The following is a 12,959-nucleotide window of genomic DNA, read 5'->3' as shown; positions in this document are numbered from 1 at the left end:
TCCCAGTGACATGGGCCTCCAATAAGCCTTAAGGCTTGGTCCCCATAGATGTCAGATCCTATCCTGTTAGAACTAGATTGCTTTTAGACTTGAAAAGAACCCCTAGGCCTAGACTAGTTTATGGATCATAACAAATGCACAAGCCTTGACCACCATTAGGACATGTAGGCCAATGGACTTGGCACATGCTAGCCCTTTATATGGGCAGTTACCTCCAACAGCATCGGCACATGCTAGGCTACACACCATATGCAAGTATCCTGGGCCATACACCATGCACCATGCACCATGCACACTAAGATCGGGTAGTAGGTGAGCTCAGGCACATCTTTATATTTCTACAATGCCAATGCCATTTTTATGGCTTGTAAATTCATATAAATGCTCACAATGCCCACATCAAGGCCTAACTCAATTGTGCCTATCTTGAACATTATGTCTGAGCCTCTGCAGTCTTGATTACTAACCATACCACTATTCTAGGCTAGTTCCCCATGACTTGGGCTTTTAGTAGGTCTCAAGGCTTGGTCCCCCTACATGTCGAATCCTATCCTGCTAGAACTAGAACTGTTCCTTGACTTGGAAAGAACCCTTAAGCTTAGACCAGCTTGTGAACTGTGACACATACACATTCCCTAACCACCATCGGGACATGTTATCCCTTGGTCTCAACACATGTTTCATCTTGACACATGCTTCGACCACCATCAGCACATGCTGGCCCTTTATGCTGGTAGTTCCCTTAAAAACCATCAGCACATGCTGTGTCGAGCACTACACGTAGGTATCCTGGGCCTTGGCCATGTACCATGCATACCATAACCAAGTAGTAGGTGGGTTTAGCCACATCTTCATATTTTTGCTAAGCCAATGCCATTTTTATGGCTTGTAAATTCATATAAGCACTTACCAGTGCCCGCACTTGGGCTTGACTTAACTCTGTCGAACATGAGCACCATGCTTAAACCTCTAGAGTCTTGATCACTACTTGTACCATTGTTTTGGGCTAGTTCCTCATGACTTGGGCCTTTAATATGCCTCAAGGCCTAGTTCCCCTAGCTATCGAACCCTGTCCTACTAGAATTGGAACTATTCCTCAACTTAGAGAGAACCCTTAGGCCTGGACCAGCTTACTGACCATGATACATACACATGCACATGCACATGCCTTGACCACCATAAGTACCTAATGAACCATGGTGCATGCACATGCCTCGACCATTATTGAGACATGTTGGCCTTTGGTCTCAATACATGCATCAACCACCATCAGCACATGTTGGCCTTTAGTATGGGTTGTTTCCTCAAACACCATTGCTAAATGTTGGCACTTGGTGTAGCATGTGTACTATGACCCTGTCACCACTCTTCAATCTTTTTCAAGGCACTTGTTTGCCCCTTGAGTGCCATTAGCACCAAATGACACTCGGTGCATGTGTTATGGGCTCTAATCTTAAGCCAAACTCCATGTGACCTTAGACATGTAATTGACTCTGTGTGCCTAAGTCAACCTATGAAACTCAAGTACTTAGTATAATTCTAGCTTGTTAAAGATTGTGCTACAATACTTGGCCTTCTAAAAGCCCTTAAATTTGATCCTTCTAGGACTGTGTTCAAGCATGCCCACACTTGGGTTTGACTGTACACCATACCTCAATCATCAGTGCCCTCACTTAGGTTTGGCTATGTACTTGCATATCACTCACCAACAACTGCACTTGGGCCTGGCTTAATTCTACCAAACTTGAACACTATGCCTAAGCCTTTTGAGTCCTGATTGCTACCCATACCATTGTTCTGTGCTAATTTCCCATGAACTGGGCCTTCAATAAGGCTCAAGGCCTAGTTCTCCTAGATGTCAAACCCAATCCTATTAGAACTAGAATTGCTCCTTGACCCAAAGAGAACCCTTAGGCCTAGAAAAGCTTGCAGACCATGACACATGCACATGCCTCAACCACCATCAACATCAAATGACCCTCGATGCATGTGTCACAGATAACGTAAAAGTTCAAGACCAAGAGGGTTATGTGATGAGACTTGCTTATGATGATATGGGTAATGAACTAGAAAGGATTGAAACAGAGGTCGATAAGGCACTTACTTTACCCAAGTGTGTGGGTTAAGCCAAAGCCAGAGTGTAAGAGTGCACTCAAGGTAAGTTGCATAATGATAGGGATTAAGGCTACTCATTAGAAGTTTCTAAAAGCCCTAAGATATGGCATAAGTAGTCAAGCACAAAAAGGCCTATAACCATCTAGAGATAGGCTAGGTTTGTGAGCATGGAAACTTTTAGATCAATCTATAGATAGGCCAAATTGGTGGGCATGAGCTAAAAAAACTTGAAGGCAAGCAAGGTGTGAGGGCAGTGAATGTTTCAGAAAGATTAGGCACACGCACAGTGATGGGCACTATAGAGCCTAGATGAAGAAGCCTCTAGAAAGCTCTAGTTATAGGTAGAGTGGCACCAAATGGAGAAGGCTTTGGAACTAGTTAGGCATGAGCACTCAAGGGAAGTGCCTGAACTTTTCCAAATCAAGGGCCTCAACAGGGAAACTGAAACTAGTAGATCTCTAGAAAGGCCTTAGCTAACCTTATTAGAGCTAGGCACCCTATAACTATCTAGAAGGCCTTTAATAGACATACACTTGGATTCATTCTAACCACAAATGCCAAGAAGGCTCAAGTATAAATAGGCGAGTCTCCCCCTGATTTGTACATAAGCCATAATCAAGTGACAACAAGAGAAGAAAGAGTATAAAGCATTAGGGACTTAGGCCTTGAAAGCCTTTGTAGAGAACACATAAGGACTGTGTTCCAAGAGTAAGTGTACATACCCCATCAAGTAAATAAACTACTCTTGCCTTAACTATTTCTTTCCTAGCTTTCTCCTAAACTCCTAAGAGGTTTGTCAAGTTTCAGCACAAGTGCATAGCATAAAGAGTCGATTAAGGGCTGACTTAGGCATACGGATGATAGTTTCCTACCTAAGGCCGCACAGTAGCTAGGCATGTAGATGGTAGTTTCCTGAGCTACGCACCATACAAACCAAGATCAGATAGTAGGTAGGTTCAGGCACATCTTTATATTTTTACCATGCCAATGCCATTTTTATGGCTTGTAAATTCATATAATGGTCTCCTAAGCCTTCATGGGAAGTTTCATGCCAAGATCAAGCATTTTTTATTTTTCATGATTTTTAAAATTTTTCACGATTTAGGATTTTTTGAAATTATTTTAAGAGTTTTAGCCCAAATTTTGGTATACATGATCTTTGTATTTTTGTTGGCATCTACAAAAAAATTCAGCTAAAAAATCAAAGTATGAAAGATTTTGTGGCCATTTGAGAAACACATCCCCATTTAAGACATTTGAATTGTTATTAGATGTGAACTTGTAAAAGCTCTTATGCTTATTAAGAGAGGAGAGTTGTCAAGGTTCCTTGGGGGATAAGGGGCCAATATAAGGGTTGAAGACAGCACCCATTGCACATCATGCACTCACCCTCTAGTCCACCACCCCTAATTATTAAAACCCTCAATACCACCGATTTGGTTCTCTGATGATGCTCTAGTGATGGTGCTATAGGCAAAAGAATGCAGTGCTAGCACATGTTTGAGTCCAATGTGTATCGTGGCCCAAAATCAAACTTTGGCCAAGGCATCAACCATCAATAGCACATGCTACAACATGGTGCAGGCACATGCCTTAACCATCACTAGCATAAGTTGGCCCTTGGTACAGGCACTTGTCTTGATCACCATTAGCACAAGCTAGCCCTTAGTATGGGCACTTACCTTGATCACCATTGACACATGCTGGCCTTTGGTGTAGGTACATGCATCGATCTGGCCCTTAGTACAGGCACATACCTTGATTAGCATTGGCATAATCTGGACTTGGTACAAACATATACCTTGATCAACATCAGCACAGGATGGCCCTTAGTGTGAGCAATTACCTCGAACACTATCGGCACATGTTGGGCCTTGGTACACACATATGCCTCGACCACTATTGACATCTATGGACCTTTAGTGCAAGATATGCCTATATGAAAAAGTGTCTTCATTTCAGACACTTTAATGTCTACTATTGAAATATTTGTAAAATCTCTCATGCTTTTTATAAGGTGATTGTTTGGGCCCCTCTCTTCTTCCTATAAAGAGAAAAGGTATGCGTGATAAGCTTGTCATTACATACATCCATGGAAACATCCTTTGAGCAAAATCCAAGCCATATATGCCTTCTAGCTATGTTGTTAGGTGACTGGTTGCTTTAGTGACCTACAACCATCCATCACCCTAATCGGTTAGCATGCATGAGAAAAAGCCTTAGCAATGCCAAGTTCATACCCATGCCTACAGCTGATGTTGCCCTAGACCCTAGACCAAGCCCTATTGGCTTTTTAAGGTGGTGCAAATAGAAGCAGTGGTCGTAAGCTTGGTCTAGCCAAGTTTTTTAGGTATCTGGCAACCTCGTGGTCCCTTCTTATCAACCATAAAAATGCCTTGGCCTAGCCAAGCCAATGCATGTGTCATGGGTAAAGGGTTAAAATTTAGCACCCGTCAGCCTTAGGTTGGAAATTACCATCCATCTGCCTAAGTTAGCCTTTTTTTCCAACTCTATGCTGAATGCTTGTGCTGTGCACTCCATTGGCTCTCTAACAGCTTGAGAGAAAGCTAGGAAGAAGAGTTAAAGCAATTGTATGTCTATTTACTTGACACTATGTATAATTACTCATTGTCCTTACAATGACTCCTACATCTATCCCCAAGTCTCTATGTATGGCTAAGTTTAAGACTTGGTTCTTTTAACTTCTCTCTTGTTATTGCTAACTTCTTACAAATGAGAGGAAAGATCTTTATTTATACTTAAGTCTCCCTAATACATATGGCCTTTATTAATCCAAGTGTGTGGCCATCATATGCCTTTAGTCCATTGCATAGTCCTTAGACACTTCTTAGGTTGGCTAAGGCCTTTGCAAAATCTAGTTGGTTCTAGGCTCTTTATTGAGCATCTTGTTTGGAAGTGTCTGGGCACATTAGTTGAGTGCCCATGCCTAGCAAGTTCTAGAACATTCCCCATTTAATCACTGTTCTACTCAGAGCTAGGGCCTTCCAAAGCTTCCTCATCTGGGTACTACAATACCTATTACTATTTCTACACATGGCCCTTCTAGAACCTTTAATGGCCATACATGTGGCCTGCCTCTAGGCTTCTCTAAACTCTTTTACACTTGTGTGCCTAGCCTATCTCTAGGCTAATCTAGAGCCTTTTGTGCCTACCTTCTCATGCCACTCTTCTGGGGCATTCTAGATCTTTCCAATAAGTAGTCCCCATTCTTGGTACTAGGCTACTCACCTCACCATACTCTTACACCTTAGCTTAGGCCCTAGCTTGCTCACTGAGCCTAGTATGTACCCTTAAGACCTTGGTCTCAATCCTTCTAGGTCTTTCACCTACTCCAACTTGAAAAAGCTGAGTCTATCAACTAACTTAGCCTAAAACTTTATGCGTAGACTATGACATTCTCTTGCACTTGTCAAATCGATGTCCCACTCTCATCTTGATGGTCTTTGGCACATAATAGTTTTGGAACATGATGGTTTTTAGTACATCATAATCATCCCTTGTTTTGGTCATAATCCCAACATGGTTCCTATGAAACCAATGCTTGTCAAATTAAGTAGTGCCTTAGTTGGTGACACTTCACTACCCTATCTTCGTGCTAAATTGCCCTTTTGGGGCATGTAGCACTTGCATCATATAGGCTTCTGTGATGCTAGCTTGTTGAACCATGCAACGACTCTATGCCTAACATGCCATTACCCTATCTTCATGCTTAATTAGCCCTTTGGGGCATGTAGCACTTGCATCACATAGGCTTTTGTGATCCTAGCTTGTTGAACCATGCAACGCCTCTATGCCAAATGTGCCATTACCCTTTTCTCTACACCATGGGGTCCTTACCCTCTTTTCGCACTCAAAAGGCCTTTTTAGGTGTACAGTGCACAAGTGTAGGGTGTCCATGTTCATGTCTAGGCCATTACCTTTTCTTTAACAAATCATCCATCTTCAAGGTCGGTGTCACCTATGCCTCTACCTTAATAATGCAACATCTGTAAGACACATCAAAATGATGCTTACCTTAGTAGCATTATCCTGTATACTTGTGGCTTAAAAGTACTACTTCATCCCCCATAGATAATTATCTACTTTATTGGCTATCCTAGTCCCCTTAAACTTCTTGGGCTTAAGAATCTCCACACAGGTCTTAGACACTCTAATAATCATGCCATTCCTAATGGTTGTCTTGCAAGCAGCAAACTCCCCTTTGAGCTCTTCCATCTCCTTATGCATGGTCTCCAGCTGGGCCTCCAAGGCTTCATTCTTTTGGGTGATTATGTCAATGGCCTCAGTTCAGAGCTGCTTGCAACTCGCTTTTGATCTCTTCTTCTATGGAGTCCAATGCCTCGATGTGAGTCTCAACCTCGTCAAGCTTCTCTTTCACATCGCCCACTATCACCTCCACCTTAGACAGCCTCCCATCCATGGTAGACTAGATATCCCTCAAACTAGCTTTCTTCCCCCTTTCATAGCCTTACTCCTAGGCCTCTGTTTGTTGGCTAGCAACATTACTCTAGGATGCCATTTCTACAAATGCCTTGAATGTGATCGAAACATCACCGAACAAAACTTACACAAAACCTACTTTGATACCAACTATCATAGGCTTGGACCTTTAAACCGAAATCCATGCAGCCTTAGACTAGGAATGAGCTCCTTATGTTTAAGCCAGCCTATGAACCAAGCGTACGAGCACTAAACCAACTAGAAAGCCAAAATATGCAAGTTTGAGAAAATAAGAGAATGTTGGAATATGTTGTATATTACTGTAGACAAAATGTGTCTGATGATGTACAACTAAGGGTGGGGTGACCCTCTATTTATAGTTGAGGCCCTAGTACTAATTATGGCTACTTCCTAAAATCAAAAGATTATATGATTCCAAAAATTAAGGGATTTACACATTAATACATAGATTAAACCCTGATTCTAAGGACCCTCTCCTGATTCTTAGGGTTGACCAGATCCTCCCACTGAATGCTACCAATCTTGGATGCCTCTAGAAGATTCTAGATCTGCCAATCTCCCTTGGGTCCACCTAGGTGCAATACGGGCATGTTGTAGGCTTGGTCCTGGCTGGGCAGTCTGGACATTTCTCCCATGCTTATTGCGCCAACCCCTGCAACTGTCCCTAGTGCTTGAGCTTATTAATATTTAAACAATTAATAAGTAAAGATTTAAAAAATAGATCTGTTTATCGAATAAGTTTAAACAATTATGATTATTTTAACAATTATTTATTTTAAATCGTTATGACTTTTAGTTTTCTCATATAACAATTATTTTTGTTCATACAAGCTTATTCAGATTAAAATAATATTAATTTATTAATATTTCGACAATTAATAGGAAAAAAATTTTAAATAAATATGTTTACCAAACAAGTTCAAATAGTCACAACTATTTGAGTAATTATTTATTTCAAATCGTTATGACCTTTTGTTTTGCCATAAAACAATTGTATCAAATCATATAAACTTATTCAAAATAAAATAATACTAATTTATTAATATTCCCAAAATTAATTAGTAAAAGATTTAAAAAATGAATCTATTTACCGTACAAGTTCAAATAGTTATAACTAATTGAACAATTATATATTTCAAATCATTATGACCTTTTGTTTTGTCATAAAACAATTGTTTTTGTTCATTCAAGCTTATTTCAAATAAAATAATATAAATTTATTAATATTTCAAAAATTACTAAGTAGAAATTTAGAAAATAAATCTATTTTTTGAACAAATTCAAATAGTTATAACTATTTGAACAATTATCTATTTCAAATAGCTATGACCCTTTGTTTTGTCATAAACCAATTGTTTTTGTTTATATAAACTTATTTGAAATAAAATAATACTAATTTACTAATATTCCAAAAACTAATAAATAAAAGATTTAAAAAATAAATTTATTTATCGAGCAAGCTCAAAAAGTTATGACTGTTTAACAAAACAAAAGTCATAACGATTTGAATTATATAATTGTTCAAATAGTCATAACTATTTAAACTTATTTGGTAAACAAATTCATTTTTTAAATCATTTACTTATAAGTTGTCAAAATATTAATAAATTTGTATTATTTTAATTGAAACAAGCTTTTATGAATACAAAAAAAAAATATTTTATAACAAAACAAAAGGTTATAGCGATTTAAAATACGTAACTGTTCAAATAGTCATAACTATTTGAACTTGTTTGATAAACAGATTTAGTTTTTAAATCTCTTATTAATTTTTGAAATATTAATAAATTGAAATTATGTTATTCCTAATCAGTTGTATGAACAAAACAAAAGGTCATAATGATTTGAAATAGATAATTATTCAAACAATTATAACTATTTGTACCGGTCATGCCAATAGATTCATTTTTTAAATCCATTATTTATTAATTTTTAGAATATTAATAAATTAGATTACTTTATTCCAAATAGGATTATATTAATAGAAAATTTGTTTTATGACAAAACAAATGGTCATTACAGTTTGAAATAAATAATTGTTCAAATTGTTATAGCTAATTAAACTAGTTTTATACATATTTATTTTTTAAATCTCTTATTAATTATCAAAATATTAATAAATTCATATTATTTTATTATAAATAAACTTATATGAATAAAAACATTTGTTTTATGACAAAACAAAAGGTCATAATGATTTGAAATAAAGAATTGTTCACATAGCTATTAAATCTCTTAGTTATTAATTTTCATAATATTATTAGATTAGATTACTTTATTTCGAATAAGCTTGTATGAACATAAATAATTATTTTATGATGAAACAAAAGATTATAACTATTTGAAATATATAATTGTTTAAATAGTCATAATTATTTGAACTGGTTCAATAAGCATATTTATTTTTTAAATCTCATACATATAAATTTTTGAAATATTAATTAATTAGTATTATTTTATTCTAAATTGGCTTGTATGATGAAGAACAATTGTTTTATAACAAAACAAAAGTTCATAATGGTTTAAAATAGATAATTGTTCAAATGTGTTAGCTTTATAGGTGAGATGATGACCAAGAGGGGGTGAATTGGATTTCTCCAAATTTTTCCCAAATAATGATTTCAATTTAGTTGAATGAAAATTAAAACAATAAGCATTTTTTATGAAAATATAATGCAAACAATAACAATTAATGAACCTAAAATCAAATATAAGCAACAATAAATTGTAAAAAAATAGGGACAGAGAAATCAAGCACAATAATTTATAGAGGTTCGATCCTTCTCCACAAGGCACCTACGTTCTCTCTTCTTGGTTGTCCACACCAAGGCTTCACTCCACTATTCTTGAATTGAAAATACAACCTATCTTTTTCTTTCTAAGGCTTAAGATAGAAACTCTACCCTTTGTAGTATTTTACCCAATCTCACTACAAAGCTTTCAAGAGGATACCTCACCTCTTGTTCTCTTCCACCCTTGTATATCAAAGGTAATTTTACAAACAATAGAACAACTTCTCTAAGGCTAAGTGTTTGCTAAGTTTAAGTACAAGAAAATGATGAATGAACAACAAATAAAAATTGGATACAATAAATACAAAGATATAGACTTTGAAGCTCTAAAAACTCTTGATTTTTTTTATAGAATGAAAATATACCTTTTTGGCTCTTGCTCTCTTGATTTATCAATCCTTTTGGTGTGTTGGAGTGCCTAATTTATAGAGAAATTGAAGAAGTAGCCATTGGGGAAGCTTAGGAAGTGAAAGTAGCCATTGAATGCATGAAAAAAATAGTCATTGGTATGATTCCGCCTAGACCCAATTGATCCCTTCCTTGAGGGGATCGATTGGTTCAAGTTTTATGCCATTTCATGCTTTAAAAACACAACCCGATCGATCCCTTCCATGAGGGGATTGATCCTATTAATGGCTGGGTGGTTATCTCCTGTTTTGCACTCTATTCACTAATTTGATCATATCTTGAGTTATATAAATCCAAATCACAAAAAGTTTAAAGATTTAGAAACTATTCTTAAAGGGCTTTCTATCCATATAAAATTCATCACTAATTCATTGAGTACGAATTATAGTGAATTTTCAAAGTTACCAATTGTACAATTTTTCTAACAACTACAGAGTATCTAGTAAAAATTCAAAATCTTTTCTTAGAAAATTTGGAATTTGATTTTGTTTGATCCATTAGAAAGTAGACTCAAAGAACCCAACCATATAAAATTCAAATATTAAAACTTTATGAATTAATACAGAAAAATAAAATAAATTCAATTTTGGAAAATTTTGTTCTTGTAAAACAGCTTTCTTAAGTTAATCTTTTTCTCAAAACCAATATTATCAAAATTGTATTAAGTCCAAAATAAATAAATTCACTTTAAAAACAACAATTAGACTTTCATTTAAGCTCAAATAAATAATCTTTAAAGATAGATTTGGTTTGAGAAATATGAAACCCAGAAAGGTTTGTTTAAACTTTGAAAATCATACTATTTATTTAGTACCAAAATATAAAACTTAAGAACATGTACTAAATAAATCTTTTTTAAAATTTTGATCAAGTTTATTTATCTCTAATGTTTTGTCATTTCAAAATAAGGATCAATTCAAAGCTAACAAAATGGCTATAATTATTTAAACTGATTTGATAAACTGATTTATTTTTTAAATCTCTAACTTTTTAATTTTTGAAATATTAATAAAGTAATATTATTTTATGTTGGATAAGCTATTATGAACTAAAACAATAGTTTTATGATAAAACCAATGTTTGATAAATAGATTTTTTTTAAAATTTCTTGTTTATTAATTTTCTGAATGTTAATAAAATAGTATTATTTGATTTCAAATAAGTATATATAACTAAAACAATTATTTTATGACTAAATAAAAGGTCATAGCGATTTGAAATAGAAATTTGTTCAAATAATCTTAACTATTTAAACTAGTTCTGCAAACATATTTATTTTTTAAATTCTTGGTTATTAATTTTTAAAATATTATTATTTTAGCAATATTTTACTCTAAATAAGCTTGTATAAACAGAAACAATTTTTTTATGACAAAACAAAAATCATAATGATTTGAGATAAATAATTGTTTAAATAGTCATAACTATTTGAATTGGTTCAATAAGCAGATTTAGTTTTTAAATCTCTTATTAATTTTTGAAATATCAATAAATTAGTATTATTTTGTTTTGAATAATTTTGTATGAATAAAAACAATTTGTAAACAAAATGTCATAACAATTTGAAATAGATAATAGTTCCAATAGACATGATTATTTGAACTTATTCAGTAAATAGATTTATTTTTTTAATTTCCAACTTATTAATTTTTAGAATATTAATAAATTAGTATTATTTTATTTCAAATAAACTTGTCTGAATAGAAACATATGCTTTATGACAAACAAGAGATCATAACAATTTGAAATAAATAATTGTTTAAATAGTCATAACTATTTTAACTTGCTAGGCAAATAGATTTATTTTTTTAATTTTTTACTTATTAATTTTTGAAATTTAAATAGATTAGTATTATTTTATTCCAAATAAGCTTTTATGAATAGAAACAATTAGTTTATGATAAAACAAAAGGTAATAACAATTTGAAATAGATAAAATCATTATAACCTTTTTGTTTTGTCATAAAACAATTATTTATATTCAAAGAAGCTTATTCATAATAAAATAATACTAATCGAATAATATTATGTAAATTAATAACTAAGAGATTTAAAAAATAAATTTGTTTGCTGGACCAATTTAAATAATTAAGGCTATATGAATAATTTTCTATTTCAAATCGTTATAACTTTTTGTTTTGTCGTAAAACAAATATTAAGTTTGTTCGAAATAAAATAATATTAATTTATTAATATTTTGAAAATTAATAAGAGATTTAAAAAAATATGTTTACCAAACTAGTTCAATTAGTTATAAAAATTTGAACAATTATTTATCTCAAATCTTTATGACCATTTGTTTTGTCATAAAACAATTGTTTCTATTGATACAATATGATTCAAAATAAATCAATGCTAATTTATTAATATTCTAGCAATTAATAAGTAACAGATTAAAAAAAATGAATCCATTGGTTTGACCCATACAAATAGTTATACTAGTTTGAACAATTATCTATTTCAAGTTATAATGACCTTTATTTTGTTAGAAAATAATTATTTTTGTTCATACAAGCTGAATCTTCAAAATATTAATAGATTAGTATTATTTTATTCTAAATAATTTGGCATGAATAGAAATAATTGTTTTATGACAAAATAGGAGGTCATAATGATTTGAACTAGATAATTGTTCAAATGGACATGACTATTTGAACTTGTTTAGTAAATATATTAATTTTTAAATCTCCTACCTATTAATTTTCAAAATATTTATAAATCAGTATTATTTTATTCTAAATAAACTTATATGAATAGAAACAATTATTTTATAACAAAACAAAATATAACAACTATTTGAAATAAATAATTGTTCAAACAGTGATAACTATTTGAACTCGTTCAGTAAATAGATTTATTTTTTAAATCTTTTACTTATTTATTTTTGGAATATTAATAAATTAGTATTATTTTATTTCAAATATACTTGTATGAATAGAAACAATTGGATTATGACAAAACAAAAGGTCATAACTATTTGAAATAGATAATTATTCAAATTATCATAACTATTTGAATGTGTTCAAAAATAGATTTCTTTTTTAAATTTTTACTTATTAATTTCTAGAATATTAATAAATTTATATTATTTTATTCAGACTAAGCTTTTATGAATAGAAACAATTATTTTATGATAAAAACAGAAGGACATAACAATTTGAA

The sequence above is a fragment of the Durio zibethinus genome, chromosome 22, assembly GCF_047325235.1.
Source record: "Durio zibethinus cultivar Kanyao isolate XHJ-2024 chromosome 22, ASM4732523v1, whole genome shotgun sequence".
NCBI classification, from domain to species: Eukaryota; Viridiplantae; Streptophyta; class Magnoliopsida; order Malvales; family Malvaceae; genus Durio; species Durio zibethinus.
The sequence above is the reverse complement of the archived record's forward strand: the minus strand, read 5'-3'. Positions refer to the sequence as shown.